Source organism: Ranitomeya imitator, chromosome 1 (genome assembly GCF_032444005.1).
Source record: "Ranitomeya imitator isolate aRanImi1 chromosome 1, aRanImi1.pri, whole genome shotgun sequence".
NCBI classification, from domain to species: Eukaryota; Metazoa; Chordata; class Amphibia; order Anura; family Dendrobatidae; genus Ranitomeya; species Ranitomeya imitator.
Genome location: NC_091282.1, coordinates 135,761,524 through 135,780,814, shown reverse-complemented (window position 1 = coordinate 135,780,814; position 19,291 = coordinate 135,761,524). Strand labels below are relative to the sequence as shown.

Sequence of the window (19,291 nt, the reverse complement as noted above, 5' to 3'; positions counted from 1 at the left end):
ACCATAATGCTGCCGGGGAAATGCAGTTAATTTTCTACCTGCGGTAAGGGCAGCCGCCGGGCAGGTTGATAAAGCTATTAAAGCGGCTTCCCCACAAACAAAGTTTAATTAATACATCTTGATATAATAAGGTCCACACTTGGATGTGCTTAAAAAATGTTCCTGTGCTGAGATAATCTTATAAATGTCCCCTGCTGTGTCCTGTGTAATGGCTGTGTCTAACCGTACAGGGACATGGTCTGATCGTACCACAGCTCCTGGGCAGGGGAAGATGCAGAAAAGAGTATACAGCTATTACAGGATGGGGTCACAACTGATTCTTTCTGTGAGGTAAAACATTTCACTGCCCGTTTTTAAGCAATGTTTTGCCTCAAAAAACAAATCAGATGTGATCCCCAATTGTCCTGTCTGTATACTCTTTTGCCCAGGAGATGTATAATCAGACCATGTCCCTGCACGGTCAGACACAGACATTACACAGTGTATGGCAGGGGCACAACGTCAGGACTCCCCTTGATCGGCAGGGTCACATTTATAAGATTATCTCAGCGCAGGAGCATTTTTTTTTAAATACATCCAATTGTGGAACTTATTTTTATTTCAAGATCTAAGAGCCATTGTAAAATGGCCCACTCAATACCCAAAATAGCATGCACATTTTGATTGGCTGTATATGGGCTCTTTTGATTTTCATGCCTTGATGCTACTTCAGATGAGGGTTTAACAAAAATTATAGTGGTTTTCTTGGTTTATGGTCAATTTTTGTGGTGAATGCATCTAGGTGAATCATGACAGTTTGCATTGTACATGCTGTTAAGATTCCCCTCAATTTCCAGACCGATCAGGCAGTCACATGCTGACTAAATTCTGATCCGCTTCGCTCATTAGCACAATCTATTATTGAAGCAGACTGATCCGCTATTGAGCAAAGCAGATGAGAATCTAGTCAGCAAGCGATCGCTAGTATGCAAATGACATAGTGGAATTCATGTTATCCCTCGTTCAATCTGGCAATCAAGTGGAGTCCTGACATTGTGCAAAATGTGCACTACAATGACTGTAGATTTTTTTCTGAAGTCTGGAAATCCCCTTTAATCGTAAGAGTACAATTTTATTTTTAACAACATATACAGATTTCTACGTAAAGAAATTTGGATGGAAAAAGACAAAAAAAAACCCATAACACTCAATGTGCTGTGTTACACATGTCCAAATCAGCATAGCACACTCTGCTCTCCAGGACTCCTTTCCCAACAGATGGTCCTAGAAAACCGTGACTATTTAGTTAGAGATTAATTTTTATAAAGGATAACCATAAGAACTGGATAAAATTAAAATGCGGAGTTTCTGTGTAGTCCAGGGCATACAGGGCTAGTAGGCGTCTTCAAGACACCTCTGACGAAATAAGTTAAATGTCTAATCAGACTTAATCTTTCAAGTTCACAAACACTGCTCTCCCCCACTCATTTACTGTCAGCTTGTCTAGCTTAATCTTCCTTCCTGAAAGATAACTACATTCTTGGAGCAGCAGTCTTCATTTCTTAGGTGTTCTGATAAGACGACAGAAGAACCAGGAATCACAATGTGAACTGTTGGGATCCGCTGACTTCCATATCGCTTCAGTAAGGTAAAATTGCTTCTTATAACATGATGATCTTGGGCAGAGGTTCAGCCAATATTTCATTTAAAGAAAAAATAGACTACAATATGCGGAGAAAATCTCCATTATTGGACATAAGATGACATTATCTCCACTGCCTCCGCACTCTCTTCGCCTTCCTTCTTATCTGCCCTAATGTTTCCTTTAGTCTATTCTGTTTCCGTTTTCTCAAACTTCTCATTGGGACAAGTGTTGAAAACACTTAGAGGGAGTATAGAAAAAGTGTACATGACGTAGACAGATCAAGGAGGAGAAGACAAACCGATAGTCTAGTTTGAGATTGCACCATAATGAAGCAGTGTAAATTGTGCGTCTACTAGTTCTATTCTATACTGAATAACATACAAGAACCTCAGAAATCATCCCAACCAGGATAATATTACACGTACACAAACAGTAAACAGGTTCACACGTCACAGAAATTATAGTATACTTTATTAATAACATTTCAGAATACATTAATTGGTAGACCATGTCAATTTAAACATAAAAATACCCCATCCACACTTTCAATTTTCCCTTATGTGTTTTATTCAATTTTTATTTGCAGATGGAACATGTACTCAGTATAATCTCTGGGCCTTTGCATAGGGGCATTAACTCATTAGCAAATTTTGTTACCCTTATTCATATTGGGGAGCAGAAACCTACAAATCCAGAAGATCCAGAAACCTACAGATCCAAGTGCATTTCTTTGGAGGCCTGGGCAGGTAAACATCGCTGCCTTTTTTCTGCTGGTATTTTTTTTAATTTTTGGAGGATTTTTAAGTCCTCTTTTTGAGCTTTTGCTGTTTAGTGTTAGGACACACAAGCGTGGAAGACCTTTGACGCGGGTTGCGAGCTTGCATATCTTGGCCAAAATATCGACTAATACCTGAAATATTTTTATATGTATTTTTTGCACTTTATCTTTCAGGGTGCAGCTGGGCCCATTTAGTCTTGGAAACTGGTGTCTGTTCAAATGGGATGCATTTGGATAGCACTGGGCAGCCCGCCTGATCGAGTATGGGCGTCACTGATAGGCTGTTAACCTGGATGCTGTGCATCATCCGCATGTGAACAGTGCCCCATACAAGCCACTATTGTGCATTAATATACCAAGCAACCGCCCCCTCCATGGATTGGTAGGCTGAGAGTGGTTGTCTCATCGGTATTTTTGCACCTATGTTACCGCTACATGGGTCCACTGCATCCTGATAGTGCATTTGTTTGGAGGCCTGGGCAGGTAAACATTGCTACTTTTTTAATTCTGTTTTTTGAATTTTTGAGTCCTCTTTTTGTGCTTTTGCTGCCTTCCTGTATACCAGCCATTCCTGCCTGCACCAGGAGCACCTTCCATGTCTTCCCATTCCTGGCCATACCAGCTCCCCACCCCTTTGGGGGTCAGCTGCCTTGTGTCCTAGGTCTGTCCTGAAGTAGCACCTGGAGTCCATCTGGAGTCAAGTCTAACCATACTATCAGGAACTCTAGTGAAGAGTGAGGTGTTCTTCTAGTCATGCCCCTCCAGGCTCTCCTCGGTCCATGGCACAGTGGTTCCACTACTATGTGCGTTATATAAAGCCGTGCATGTCACGGGGTTGCCACGACAGAGAGGATCGAGAAGACCAAGCCATCTGATTTCTCTTACTCCTGCACTGACTAGAAGCACTTTACCTTCATATTAAATGGTGCAGGTTTATTCTAGCAGTGCAGGGGTTAATATACTCAGTTGAGAGTTCTTGGAAGCTTGCCTGCCTTAAGGCTATCAACTGTTCTATGTCGGCCACTCACCTCTCCTATATAAAACTGGACTCTGGCAAGCAGCCATTGCCAGACTTAGCTTCATTGTGGCATGGCTCAGAAGCTGATGGGGTGTTGTTTGACAAGGCATTTGGATTTATCTATGACTGTTGCTAGGTTTTGGTTGTGTGCAAATCTCCTTGTCCTACATTGTTTTTTCCTATCCATCACTTACCGGTGTATCCCTCAGTTGTTTGTGTATGCATTTTTGTATGACTGTATTTTCCTTTATCCCTGTTCATATTACCTTGTTAGTCTAGTTGATATATAGCCATACACTACTACTCCCCTCTTCATTGGTTGGGGGGGGGAAGGAACAGACTGATGGCGGATTCAGGAGCTCAGCAAGGTAAATAAGCCCTGGCGTTTTCACCATCAGAAGTATTATGGGGAACAGGGATAGCTAGGGTGCTCGGAAGGAGCACCTGGCCCCAGGATACCCAACCACAAAGTCATGACAGTGCATTTTACATATCAGTACTGTTCAAAAGAACTTGATCGGATGTCACATAAATGGTTGGTACATCAAATGATAACAAAGGGACTTGGGAAATATGTGTAAATAGCCTGATAACTGTATGCAAAGGGTCGTTTCAAAAATAGGGGGAATAGGGTAGCAATCCTAGAAGTCAATAATGACCCTTACCAGAGCCTTGTCACGTGATTTAGAATACAAAACCAAGACCTCAAAGAAAAAGAAAGGACCTCTAGTGCAAAGTAGAAGACAGGCCTTTAATGGAGATCTAAGGGTAAAGTTACTCATTAAAGATAGTGCCAAGTGGTTAGCACTGCAGCCTCGAAGTGCTGCAGTCCTGGGTTCAAATCCACCAAGGACAGCATATGCAAGTAGTCTGTATGTTCGCCCCGTGTTTGCATGGATTTCTTCGGGTTCTCCAGTTTCCTCCCACATTGCAAATACACAGTGATAGGAAATTAAGATTGTGAGCCATAATGAGGACAGTGATGTTGATGTCTGTAAAGTGCTGCGGAAATAATAATTTTGAAGAACATGAAACCCAGGGCTTTCTACTTTCCTTAAAGCAGTATATTATCTTCCAATTCATCTCCAGACAATCTACATAGGTGCTAAAAGCAAGTCACTGTAGTGCGTTGAACGTGCCTCTTATTACATTGCTGACCAGACCATCCCGATCATTTTTATCAATGACAATAGATTCCAAACTTTTATCATGGACGAACCCCTGAAAATGTTTGCCATTTTTAAAAAACGCTTAGTAGGATGAACCCCTGCTGGGAGCCAAGCTGCTTAATTCTTTCAAACAAATCTTCTCCCCCAGATAAATGGGATCAGTAATTTCATAAGGAGTTATGGAGTTATCGTACATCCAAGCCATATACCAGTTACATTTTCGAGATCTCGGCATAGATCTCAACTCGTTCTAGCACCCTTGGTGGGGAGATAAATAGAACAGCTAGTAGAAGCCAGGTAGAGAAGCTGTGTTTGGTCACCAAGTAGATCAGTGACAAAACCGCCACCCTGTAACCTTACATTGAGAAGTTATAATCCATCATAGGTTTTGGAGTTTCAGCTACCAGAGCCAATTCAAGAGAAAATTAGGACCATCCCAAGGGTGGGAAATGGAGAAACTGACTGTGGTGGAATATGTGTATATATATCTATATGTGTGTAGTGACATATGTCTAGGGTTATATGTGTGACTAGTGATAATGTAACATCTGTCCTGAAGGCAAGTCGCAGCTAGGTGTTAATAGGTACTTCCTAGTAGAAATTGTGATATTAACCTGAGGGGCCGGTCTAGAAACCTGAACTCCAGACCAAAGTTATAAATTTAGGCTACAGACAGAGAATTGTGTTCACATGATGGGAGCAGCCTGAGAAGCTGGTGTGATCCAATCTACATTCGTCCTACCCTCAGGGAGCAGAAGCAACTACCAGTTACCGTAGATAATTTCTGTAAGTTATCCTCTTTATTTTATACTGTTTTGTATAAGTTGTATGTCTTTTTATTATCATATTTTTATACTTTTTTCTTATTGTAAGCTTTGAAGCTTTTGTTATTAAAGTATAAAACTTTAACAAGTTGAACCTTGAATGCTCTAAAAGAATCCATACCCTAAGGTGTGTGAGCCTTATGAGTGATGGACATTATTAGCATTATTAGTTCCGGGACTCATCGCCCGTGTATTCGGTGAGTGGTGGCAGCGTGTATGAGCGGGTGTGTGGCCTGGGTCGGTGTGTGATTTATGCTCCCATTACAGCATAGGACAGAGGTTGAATGCTGGACTGAGAGTGAGGAGATAGATTAACCCTTGCAGGCACAACCCCAAGTCACGTGTGAGAGCAGGCACGTGACGAATAAGTGACACCACGGAGAAGGGATCCGTGACACTGACCAAGGGGTTAAATGCTCAAGGGAGGCTTTGGACCTTCTTTCACTTCTAAGGAAGGTCACGCTGAGTATCCTGTTGGAAGAAACTGGAAACAGCTGGCACCTCACACCTCCCATGTGGCTGCCAGCACCAAGGTCTAACATCAAGACGGTAACTGACCTTTGTACCATCTGACAGGGCTGCACATGTGCCTTCTTGAGCAGGGGGACCTTGCGGGTACTGAAGGATTTTAAACCTTTACGGCGTAATGTGTTAGCAATTGTTTTCTTGGTGACTGTGGTGCCAGTTCACTTGACATAATTAACAAGTTCCCCCCTGTAGTTTTAGGCTGATCTCTGAGGAAGAAGTGCCGAAACGAACGTAAAGGGGGTCTACTGTTGCAGGTAGGAGCTCGGCTAAATATCCCTGTTTGTATGCCTATACTGAGTGTTGCTTAGATATCTGCTTGGTAAACCATATTTGTGTTACTGCCCCTGGTCTGTCTGCTAACAGATGGTTTGGAATCATGCTATTACAGCCCTATTTCTAATATCAAAGCTGTCTGTTCTGCACCACACACCTGGGACAGTCTCCAGCATCTCCAAGGCACCATTGTGTATGTATTAAGCACTCAGCACTTTGTTTCTTGCAAATTAACTCTTAATGTCTTGCTTGTTCATTATGATGTATATTGCATAGCTAGTGTGATTAAGACTGCAGCATATATTTCCATCATCAATATTAGGTACTTACTACTTTACAGGCTCTATTTGTATAAGCCCCTAATAATGGAGTGATTCTTAATATAACCTCTGCACAGTGTATTTTTAGTTTTCTGTTTGTATATGTTTTCATCTTTTTTAATTATGTCCGTTTTTAAAATACGGTAAGTGTTAAATAAAAAGCAATACTTTTTAGACACTATTTTGCGTTTGGAGGATCCTTTTATTCTCAATATCGGTTCTTAGGGAGAAAACAGGAAAGATATATATCTTGGTACCGTTGTAAGCCAGTAGATAGAAAAATATTTAGAATTGAGTCTATGCCTGATGAAGAGGCCTGAGTAGTCTCAAAAGCTTTCAATTTGTTACCATCTTTTCAGTTAGCCATTAAAAGATATCAACCACTGAGGACTCTCAATTCTAAATATTTTTCTAGGGAGAGAACAGTCAGTTGGGAGAGTGGGAAGCAAAGAAGTCATTTGGCACAGTCCTCTTGGACTAGACACCCAAGACACATAGTCCAGGGGCAGATTCTCAAAGTATATTTTCTCTGAAATGTTGCAATGTAAGCAGAAGTAAGAGATCAAAATAGTTTTTATACTTCATCTTTAGGAGCAAAGTGTTATCTGAATCCGTGAAATTCACTTTCTAAAGCTAAATTCACGCATTCATTTTATAGCATTTTTCTATGAAGTGTCTGCAGGCAAACACAACAGTAAATGTAAAAGGGAACACATCAGTTTTCCTTTCTACGTTTCATTATCATTGTACCCATGTATGCACTTTGCACAATAAACCAGAACAAAAACTACATGTGTGATTCAAACCATAAATGATTCTAGGACTTTATGCATATTGTTAGGCTATAAGCAAGACAAGCGATTATCAATCTGTCACTTTCCAGTAGCACTCGCTCAGAAGACTCCATGGTAAAACATTTGACATCAAAGGGTTTTTTTTGTGGTACAATTTAAATGGATTGACTATAAAAAGATTTACTACTGCAACTAAAGATATTAAACGTTCGGCTTACAGTAGCAGGATAGAATGACTTAATAAGCGAGCTATTAGACTGCACGTTTCCAGATTTTTGCTGTAGATTAAATGGCGCTTTAGGTGACAGTATAAGGGTATGTTCACACGTTCAGGATTTCCATCCTTTTTTTTTCCTGACTGTTTTTTAAAAAACTGCAGCTCTTGGCAGAAAACGCAGGTCCTTTTTTGGTCCGTTTTTGATGCGTTTTTTGATGCGTTTTTTGATGCGTTTTTTTGATGCAGTTTTCTAGCCAGAGTCTGTGTGTTTTCTAGGAATTTTTTTAGGGTTAAAATGGCTGAAAATACCCTAACCCTACCCCTAACCCTACCCCTAACCCTACCCCTAACCCTAACCCTACCCCTAACCCTACCCCTAACCCTACCCCTAACCCTACCCCTAACCCTAACCCTACCCCTAACCCTAACCCTACCCCTACCCCTAACCCTACCCCTACCCCTAACCCTACCCCTAACCCTACCCCTAACCCTATTCTAACCTTAGTGAAAAAAAAAAAAAAAAAATTCTTTATTTTTTTTATTGTCCCTACCTATGGGGGTGACAAAGGGGGGGGGGTGTCATTTACTATTTTTTTATTTTGATCACTGAGATAGGTTATATCTCAGTGATCAAAATGCACTTTGGAACGAATCTGCCGGCCGGCAGATTCGGCGGGCGCACTGCGCATGCGCCCGCCATTTTGCAAGATGGCGGCGCCCAGGGAGAAGACGGCCGGACGGACACCGGGACGCCGGGTGAGTATAAGGGGGGGAGATTAGGGCACGGGGGGGGCATCGGAGCACTGGGGGGGGGCATCGGAGCACGGGGGGGCGGGATCGGAACACGGGGGGGGCAGCCACACTCCGCCCACGCACTTCCGCCCGCTCCCCGCACTTCCTGCTGCAGCGGTTCTGCACATCAAACCGCAGTAAAACCCGCAGATATATTTTTGATCTGCGGGTTTTACTGCGGTTTGGACCTCACAATGGAGGTCTATGGGTGCAGAACCGCTGCGGCTCCGGAAAAAGAATTGACATGCTCCTTCTTTTTTCCGGGAGCTATTCAGCGCGTCTTTTTTTTTACAATTTCCGGACCATGTGCACAGTGTGTCCTGTTTTCCATAGGGTACAGTGTACTGTACCCTGCATGGAAAACAGCTGCGGAACCGCAGCGGCAAAACCGCCGCGGTTCCGCGGTAAAAAACGCACTGTGTGAACATGGCCTAAAAGCTTTGGTAATGCTGCTCTTGAATTACCCGTCATGTGATAAATGAGCTATGCAGATACCGCTCTCATGGAGAAGTCAAACTCTGCTCAGCCAACACAGCTGGGGATCACTATTTAATAAGACTTAGCATCCAGTGACTGGTGTAACCGGAGAAATCTATAGAAACCCAACACTATCAGTCTTTAGTGGTAGAGCCATAAAAGTGTCATAATAAACCCAGGCTATCAAAGGGGAAAAGGCGCAAGCAACTTCTTATGTTTATTTAAACAACTATTTATCCTGTACTTCCAAAAGTTGACGTATCTTTGCTTAAAATGCATGTCTTTCCTCAATCGCAGAGCTGCACTATGTATTCCCTTGTTTTCCTCACTCGCAAAACTACGCTATGTATTCCCTTGTTTTCCTCACTCGCAGAGCTGCGCTATGTATTCCCTTGTTTTCCTCACTCGCAGAGCTGCGCTATGTATTCCCTTGTTTTCCTCACTGGCAGAGCTGCGCAATGTATTTCCTTGTTTTCCTCGCTCGCAGAGATGCGCTATGTATTCCCTTGTTTTCCTCACTCGCAAAACTACGCTATGTATTCCCTTGTTTTCCTCACTCGCAGAGCTGCGCTACGTATTCCCTTGTTTTCCTCACTCGCAAAACTACGCTATGTATTCCCTTGTTTTCCTCACTGGCAGAGCTGCGCAATGTATTTCCTTGTTTTCCTCGCTCGCAGAGATGCGCTATGTATTCCCTTGTTTTCCTCACTCGCAAAACTACGCTATGTATTCCCTTGTTTTCCTCACTCGTAGAGCTGCGCTATGTATTCCCTTGTTTTCCTCACTCGCAGAGCTGCGCTATGTATTCCCTTGTTTTCCTCACTCACAGAGCTGCGCTATGTATTCCCTTATTTTCCTCACTCGCAGAGCTGCGCGATGTATTCCCTTATTTTCCTCACTCGCAGAGCTGCGCTATGTATTCCCTTATTTTCCTCACTCGCAGAGCTGCGCTATGTATTCCTTTATTTTCCTCACTCGCAGAGCTGCGCGATGTATTCCCTTATTTTCCTCACTCGCAGAGCTGCGCGATGTATTCCCTTCTTTTCCTCACTCGCAGAGCTGCGCGATGTATTCCCTTATTTTCCTCACTCGCAGAGCTGCGCTATGTATTCCCTTATTTTCCTCACTCGCAGAGCTGCGCGATGTATTCCCTTATTTTCCTCACTCGCAGAGCTGCGCGATGTATTCCCTTATTTTCCTCACTCGCAGAGCTGCGCGATGTATTCCCTTATTTTCCTCACTCGCAGAGCTGCGCTATGTATTTCCTTGTTTTCCTCACTCGCAGAGCTGCGCTATGTATTCCCTTGTTTTCCTCACTCACAGAGCTGCGCTATGTATTCCCTTATTTTCCTCACTCGCAGAGCTGCGCGATGTATTCCCTTATTTTCCTCACTCGCAGAGCTGCGCTATGTATTCCCTTATTTTCCTCACTCGCAGAGCTGCGCTATGTATTCCTTTATTTTCCTCACTCGCAGAGCTGCGCGATGTATTCCCTTATTTTCCTCACTCGCAGAGCTGCGCGATGTATTCCCTTCTTTTCCTCACTCGCAGAGCTGCGCGATGTATTCCCTTATTTTCCTCACTCGCAGAGCTGCGCTATGTATTCCCTTATTTTCCTCACTCGCAGAGCTGCGCGATGTATTCCCTTATTTTCCTCACTCGCAGAGCTGCGCGATGTATTCCCTTATTTTCCTCACTCGCAGAGCTGCGCGATGTATTCCCTTATTTTCCTCACTCGCAGAGCTGCGCTATGTATTTCCTTGTTTTCCTCACTCGCAGAGCTGCGCTATGTATTCCCTTGTTTTCCTCACTCGCATAGCTGCGCTGTGTATTTCCTTGTTTTCCTCACTCGCAGAGCTGCGCTATGTATTTCCTTGTTTTCCTCAGTCGCAGAGCTGCGCTATGTATTTCCTTGTTTTCCGTACTCGCAGAGCTGCGTAATGTATTTCCTTGTTTTCCTCACTCGCAGAGCTGCGCTGTGTATTTTTTTGTTTTCCTCACTCGCAGAGCTGTGCTATGTACTCCTTTGCTTTCCTCGCTTGCAGAGCTGCGCCATGTATTCAATTGTTTTCCTCGCTCAAAGATCAGCGCAATATATTCCTTTGTTTTCCTCGCTTGCATAGCTGCGCGATGTACTCTCTTGTTTTCCTCACTCGTAGAGCTGCGCTATGTATTCCCTTGTTTTCCTTGCTCACAGAGCTGCGCTATGTATTCCCTTGTTTTTCTTGCTCGCAGAGCTGAATGATGTACTCTTTTCTTCGCTCGCACAGCTGCACGATGTATTCCGTTGTTTTCCTCACTTGCACAGCTGCGCGATGTAGTCACTTGTTTTCCTCCCCCACATAGCTGCGCGATGTATTCCCTTATTTTCCTCACTCGCAGAGCTGCGCTATGTATTCCCTTATTTTCCTCACTCGCAGAGCTGCGCTATGTATTCCCTTATTTTCCTCACTCGCAGAGCTGCGCGATGTATTCCCTTATTTTCCTCACTCGCAGAGCTGCGCGATGTATTCCCTTTTCCTCACTCGCAGAGCTGCGCTATGTATTTCCTTGTTTTCCTCACTCGCAGAGCTGCGCTATGTATTCCCTTGTTTTCCTCACTCGCATAGCTGCGCTGTGTATTTCCTTGTTTTCCTCACTCGCAGAGCTGCGCTATGTATTTCCTTGTTTTCCTCAGTCGCAGAGCTGCGCTATGTATTTCCTTGTTTTCCGTACTCGCAGAGCTGCGCAATGTATTTCCTTGTTTTCCTCACTCGCAGAGCTGCGCTGTGTATTTTTTCTTTTTCCTCACTTGCAGAGCTGTGCTATGTACTCCTTTGCTTTCCTCGCTTGCAGAGCTGCGCCATGTATTCAATTGTTTTCCTCGCTCAAAGATCAGCGCAATATATTCCTTTGTTTTCCTCGCTTGCATAGCTGCGCGATGTACTCTCTTGTTTTCCTCACTCGTAGAGCTGCGCTATGTATTCCCTTGTTTTCCTTGCTCACAGAGCTGCGCTATGTATTCCCTTGTTTTTCTTGCTCGCAGAGCTGAACGATGTACTCTTTTCTTCGCTCGCACAGCTGCACGATGTATTCCGTTGTTTTCCTCACTTGCACAGCTGCGCGATGTAGTCACTTGTTTTCCTCCCCCACATAGCTGCGCGATGTATTCCCTTATTTTCCTCACTCGCAGAGCTGCGCTATGTATTCCCTTATTTTCCTCACTCGCAGAGCTGCGCTATGTATTCCCTTATTTTCCTCACTCGCAGAGCTGCGCGATGTATTCCCTTATTTTCCTCACTCGCAGAGCTGCGCGATGTATTCCCTTATTTTCCTCACTCGCAGAGCTGCGCTATGTATTTCCTTGTTTTCCTCACTCGCAGAGCTGCGCTATGTATTCCCTTGTTTTCCTCACTCGCATAGCTGCGCTGTGTATTTCCTTGTTTTCCTCACTCGCAGAGCTGCGCTATGTACAGGGTGGAGCGCGGTAATTTGCTGATTTGGGAATGAAATAAAAAAATTATGATCATTAGAAAAATTTATTTTATATTTTAATTATACTGAACAGTAATGGAATTTTTAAATTACATGGTTTTAAATAGTGTATCTGGCAAATGTCGACCTTCGCTATCCACACACTGCTGCATACGTTTTCTGAAGTTTTCATGAACTCTAACAAGCATGTCCACTGGTATTCTGCCAATTTCAGCTTCAATATTGTTCCTTAGGTCTTCCAAGGTGTTGGGACGGTTGATATACACCTTAGACTTCAGGTAACCCCAAAGGAAAAAATCGCATGGGGCTAAATCTGGTGAGCGTGCTGGCCAGTTCACATCTCCCCTCAAAGAGATAAGCCGTCCAGGAAACATTTGCCTCAAACAATTCATGGTAACCCTCGCTGTGTGTGCAGTGGCACCATCCTGTTGGAACCATGTATCCTCTAGTTCCATTGCCTCGAGAGCCGGCTGAAAATAATCCTGTATCATAGACAAGTACCGTTCGGAGTTCACAGTTATGGCACGACCTTTATCTTGAAAAAAAAAATCCGGTGGAGAGAACGTCTTGAAATGCCAAGAGCAAATGATTGCTTCCGAGCAGAGCGTTTTGGAGATTGCAGTACTGCTGCTCTAACTCTCTCGATGTTTTGTGGTGTTGTAATCCTTCTCTCAGGTCCCCTTCGTACACATGACACATTCCCTGCTGCTCTGAATGCATTCACCCAATTTACAATTGATTGCCGTCCAGGAACACGTCCGCGTGGAGGAACAGCGAATTGTAAACGAAAAGCACATTGCACTGCAATGATCGAGTGGGCATTTGAAAAATACGCTTCAACACAAAATGACCTCTCCTCACGTGTCCACTGCATGATGGCAACTGAAAGGCAGAGGAATACAAATCTCCCATCAGCCACTGTAAGCCACACCCACTCTCCCCTCTCTTCGACCGACAGTGCCGCCACAGCATGCAGTGCAAAAAAGCATATTACCGCGCTCCACCCTGTATTTCCTTGTTTTCCTCAGTCGCAGAGCTGCGCTATGTATTTCCTTGTTTTCCGTACTCGCAGAGCTGCGCAATGTATTTCCTTGTTTTCCTCACTCGCAGAGCTGCGCTGTGTATTTTTTTGTTTTCCTCACTCGCAGAGCTGTGCTATGTACTCCTTTGCTTTCCTCGCTTGCAGAGCTGCGCCATGTATTCAATTGTTTTCCTCGCTCAAAGATCAGCGCAATATATTCCTTTGTTTTCCTCGCTTGCATAGCTGCGCGATGTACTCTCTTGTTTTCCTCACTCGTAGAGCTGCGCTATGTATTCCCTTGTTTTCCTTGCTCACAGAGCTGCGCTATGTATTCCCTTGTTTTTCTTGCTCGCAGAGCTGAACGATGTACTCTTTTCTTCGCTCGCACAGCTGCACGATGTATTCCGTTGTTTTCCTCACTTGCACAGCTGCGCGATGTAGTCACTTGTTTTCCTCCCCCACATAGCTGCGCGATGTATTCCCTTGTTTTCCTCACCCACATAGCTGCACGATGTATGTTATGAATAGGTAATTCAGAACCACAATGGACCTTGAAGTTCAGAGCACACAAGTGACCTGGCAAAAACCACAAAACATAGGACGAGCTCTGAGACGTGGGAACTCTGCTGACCGCAATCCCTAAACCTATCAAACCACACTAGAGGTAGCCGTGGATTGCGCCTAACGCTCCCTATGCAACTCGGCACAGTCTGAGAAACTAGCTAGACCTGAAGATAGAAAAATAAGTCTACCTTGCCTCAGAGAAATTCCCCAAAGGAAAAGGCAGCCCCCCACATATAATGACTGTGAGTTAAGATGAAAATACAAACACAGAGATGAAATAGATTTAGCAAAGTGAGGCCCGACTTACTGAATAGACCGAGGATAGGAAAGATAGCTTTGCGGTCAACACAAAAACCTACAAACAACCACGCAGAGGGGCAAAAAGACCCTCCGCACCGACTAACGGTACGGAGGTGCTCCCTCTGCGTCTCAGAGCTTCCAGCAAGCAAGCAAAACCAAAAAAGCAAGCTGGACAGAAAATATAGCAAAAAGTAACACAAGCAGAACTTAGCTTATGCTGAGCAGACAGGCCACAGGAACGATCCAGGAGGAAGCAAGACCAATACTAGAACATTGACTGGAGGCCAGGATAAAAGCACTAGGTGGAGTTAAATAGAGCAGCACCTAACGACTTAACCTCATCACCTGAGGAAGGAAACTCAGAAGCCGCAGTACCACTCGTGACCACTGGAGGGAGCTTGATCACAGAATTCACAACAGTACCCCCCCCTTGAGGAGGGGTCACCGAACCCTCACCAGAGCCCCCAGGCCGACCAGGATGAGCCATATGGAAGGCACGAACAAGATCGGCAGCATGGACATCAGAGGCAAAGACCCAGGAATTATCTTCCTGACCATAACCCTTCCACTTAACCAGATACTGGAGTTTCCGTCTCGAAACACGAGAATCCAAAATCTTCTTCACTATATACTCCAACTCCCCCTCCACCAAAACCGGGGCAGGAGGATCAACAGATGGAACCACAGGCGCCACGTATCTCCGCAACAATGACCTATGGAATACGTTATGGATGGAAAAAGAATCTGGAAGGGTCAAACGAAAAGACACAGGATTAAGAACCTCAGAAATCCTATACGGACCAATGAAACGAGGCTTAAACTTAGGAGAGGAAACCTTCATAGGAATATAACGAGATGACAACCAAACCAAATTCCCAACACGAAGTCGGGGACCCACACAGCGTCTGCGATTAGCGAAACGTTGAGCCTTCTCCTGGGACACGGTCAAATTGTCCACTACATGAGTCCAAATCCGCTGCAACCTGTCCACCACAGTATCCACACCAGGACAGTCCGAAGACTCAACCTGCCCTGAAGAGAAACGAGGATGGAACCCAGAATTGCAGAAAAACTGTGAAACCAAGGTAGCCGAGCTGGCCCGATTATTAAGAGCGAACTCAGCCAACGGCAAAAAGGACACCCAATCATCCTGATCAGCAGAAACAAAACATCTCGGATATGTTTCCAAGGTCTGATTGGTTCGTTCAGTCTGGCCATTTGTCTGAGGATGGAAAGCCGAGGAAAAAGACAAATCAATGCCCATCCTAGCACAAAAGGCTCGCCAAAACCTCGAAACAAACTGGGAACCTCTGTCAGAAACGATGTTCTCTGGAATGCCATGTAAACGAACCACATGCTGGAAGAACAATGGCACCAAATCAGAGGAGGAAGGCAATTTAGACAAGGGTACCAAATGTATCATCTTAGAGAAGTGATCACAAACTACCCAAATGACCGACATTTTTTGAGAGACGGGGAGATCCGAAATAAAATCCATAGAGATATGTGTCCAAGGCCTCTTCGGGATCGGCAAGGGCAAAAGCAACCCACTGGCACGAGAACAGCAGGGCTTAGCCCGAGCACAAATCCCACAGGACTGCACAAAAGAACGCACATCCCGCGACAGAGACGGCCACCAAAAGGATCTAGCCACCAAATCTCTGGTACCAAAGATTCCAGGATGACCAGCCAACACCGAACAATGAACCTCAGAGATAACTTTATTCGTCCACCTATCAGGGACAAACAGTTTCTCTGCTGGGCAACGATCAGGTTTATTAGCCTGAAATTTTTGCAGCACCCGCCGCAAATCAGGGGAGATGGCAGACACAATTACTCCCTCTTTGAGAATACCCGCCGGCTCAGGCAAACCCGGAGAGTCGGCACAAAACTCCTAGACAGGGCATCCGCCTTCACATTTTTAGAGCCCGGAAGGTACGAACACACAAAGTCAAAACGGGAGAAAAACAGTGACCGACGAGCCTGTCTAGGATTCAACCGTTTGGCAGACTCGAGATAAGTCAAGTTCTTGTGATCAGTCAAGACCACCACGCGATGCTTAGCTCCTTCAAGCCAATGACGCCACTCCTCGAATGCCCACTTCATGGCCAGCAACTCTCGATTGCCAACATCATAATTTCGCTCAGCAGGCGGAAACTTCCTGGAAAAGAAGGCGCATGGCTTCATCACCGAGCAATCAGCACCTCTTTGCGACAAAACAGCCCCCGCTCCAATTTCAGAAGCATCAACCTCAACCTGGAACGGAAGCGAAACATCTGGTTGACACAACACAGGGGCAGAAGAAAAACGACGCTTTAACTCTTGAAAAGCTTCCACAGCAGCAGAAGACCAATTGACCACATCAGCACCCTTCTTGGTCAAATCGGTCAATGGTTTAGCAATACTAGAAAAATTACAGATGAAGCGACGATAAAAATTAGCAAAGCCAAGGAACTTTTGTAGACTCTTCAGAGATGTCGGCTGAGTCCAATCATAAATGGCCTGGACCTTAACAGGGTCCATCTCGATGGTAGAAGGGGAAAAAATGAACTCCAAAAATGAAACCTTCTGAACACCAAAGAGACACTTTGATCCCTTCACAAACAAAGAATTAGCACGCAGGACCTGGAACACCATTCTGACCTGCTTCACATGAGACTCCCAATCATCCGAGAAGACCAAAATATCATCCAAGTATACAATCAGGAATTTATCCAGGTACTCTCGGAAGATGTCATGCATAAAGGACTGAAATACTGATGGAGCATTGGCAAGTCCGAATGGCATAACTAGGTACTCAAAATGGCCCTCGGGCGTATTAAATGCAGTTTTCCATTCATCGCCCCGTTTAATACGCACAAGATTATATGCACCACGAAGATCTATCTTGGTGAACCAACTAGCCCTCTTAATCCGAGCAAACAAATCAGATAGCAGCGGCAAGGGGTACTGAAATTTGACCGTGATTTTATTTAGAAGGCGGTAATCAATACAAGGTCTCAGCGAACCATCCTTCTTGGCCACAAAGAAGAACCCTGCTCCCAATGGCGATGATGACGGCCGAATATGACCCTTCTCCGAGGATTCTTTTACGTAACTCCGCATAGCGGCGTGCTCAGGTACAGATAAATTAAACAGTCGACCCTTAGGAAACTTACTATCAGGAATCAACTCGATAGAACAATCACAATCCCTATGCGGAGGTAGGGCATTGGACTTGGGCTCATCGAATACATCCCGGTAATCAGACAAGAACTCTGGGACCTCAGAAGGGGTGGATGATGAGATAGACAGAAATGGAACATCACCATGTACCCCCTGACAACCCCAGCTGGACACAGACATTGATTTCCAATCTAATACTGGGTTATGGACTTGTAGCCATGGCAACCCCAACACGACCACATCATGCAGATTTTGCAACACCAGAAAGCGAATATCCTCCTGATGCGCAGGAGCCATGCACATGGTCAGCTGGGTCCAATACTGAGGCTTATTCTTGGCCAAAGGCGTAGCATCAATTCCTCTCAATGGAATAAGACACTGCAAGGGCTGCAAGACAAACCCACAGCGCCTAGCAAACTCCAAGTCCATCAAATTCAGGGCAGCGCCTGAATCCACAAATGCCATGACAGAATAGGAAGACAAAGAGCAGATCAAAGTAACGGACAAAAGAAATTTCGACTGTACCGTACCAATGGTGGCAGACTTAGCGAACCGCTTAGTGCGCTTAGGACAATCGGAGATAGCATGAGTGGAATCACCACAGTAGAAACACAGCCCATTCTGACGTCTGTGTTCTTGCCTTTCAGCTCTGGTCAAAGTCCTATCGCACTGCATAGGCTCAGGTTTATGCTCAGATAATACCGCCAAATGGTGCACAGATTTACGCTCACGCAATCGTCGACCGATCTGAATGGCCAAAGACATAGACTCATTCAGACCAGCAGGCATAGGAAATCCCACCATGACATCCTTAAGGGCTTCAGAGAGACCCTTTCTGAAGATTACTGCTAAAGCACATTCATTCCATTGAGTGAGCACAGACCACTTTCTAAACTTCTGACAATAAATCTCTATCTCATCCTGACCCTGACACAGAGCCAGCAAATTTTTCTCTGCCTGATCCACTGAATTAGGTTCATCGTACAGTAATCCGAGCGCCAGAAAAAACGCATCAATATTACATAATGCAGGATCTCCTGGCGCAAGGGAAAATGCCCAGTCTTGAGGGTCGCCACGTAATAAAGAAATAATGATCTTAACTTGTTGAACTGGGTCACCAGAGGAGCGAGGTTTCAACGCCAGAAACAGTTTGCAATTATTTTTGAAACTCAGAAATTTAGCTCTATCTCCAGAAAACAAATCAGGAATAGGAATTCTTGGTTCTAACATAGAATTCTGAGCCACAAAGTCTTGAATATTTTGTACTCTTGCAGTGAGAAGATCCACACATGAAGACAGACCTTTAATGTCCATCACCACACCTGTGTCCTGAACCACCCAAATGTCTAGGGGAAAAAAAAGGCAAAACACAGTGCAAAGAAAAAAAAATGGTCTCAGAACTTCTTTTTTCCCTCTATTGAGAAACATAGTACTTTGGGCCTCCAGTACTGTTATGAATAGGTAATTCAGAACCACAATGGACCTTGAAGTTCAGAGCACACAAGTGACCTGACAAAAACCACAAAACATAGGGCGAGCTCTGAGACGTGGGAACTCTGCTGACCGCAATCCCTAAACCTATCAAACCACACTAGAGGTAGCCGTGGATTGCGCCTAACGCTCCCTATGCAACTCGGCACAGCCTGAGAAACTAGCTAGACCTGAAGATAGAAAAATAAGCCTACCTTGCCTCAGAGAAATTCCCCAAAGGAAAAGGCAGCCCCCCATATATAATGACTGTGAGTTAAAGGGAACCTGTCACCCCGTTTTTTGAGATTGAGCTATAAATACTGTTAAATAGGGCCTGCGCTGTGTGTTCCTATAGTGTATGTAGTGTACCCCGATTCCCCATGTATGCTGAGAAATAACTTACCAAAGTCGCCGTTTTCGCCTGTCAATCAGGCTGGTCAGGTCGGGAGGGCGTGGTGACATCGCTGGTTCTTCCTCAGCTTT

At 44.7% G+C, this 19,291-nt stretch overlaps 1 protein-coding gene across 5 annotated transcripts in view; it reads right to left on the bottom strand.

Annotated features, from left to right (window-relative positions):
* XRCC4 (X-ray repair cross complementing 4) overlaps positions 1-19,291 on the bottom strand; it is a 534,234-nt gene that overhangs the window by 138,222 nt on the left and 376,721 nt on the right. The gene's annotated exons all lie outside the window — the stretch shown is intronic.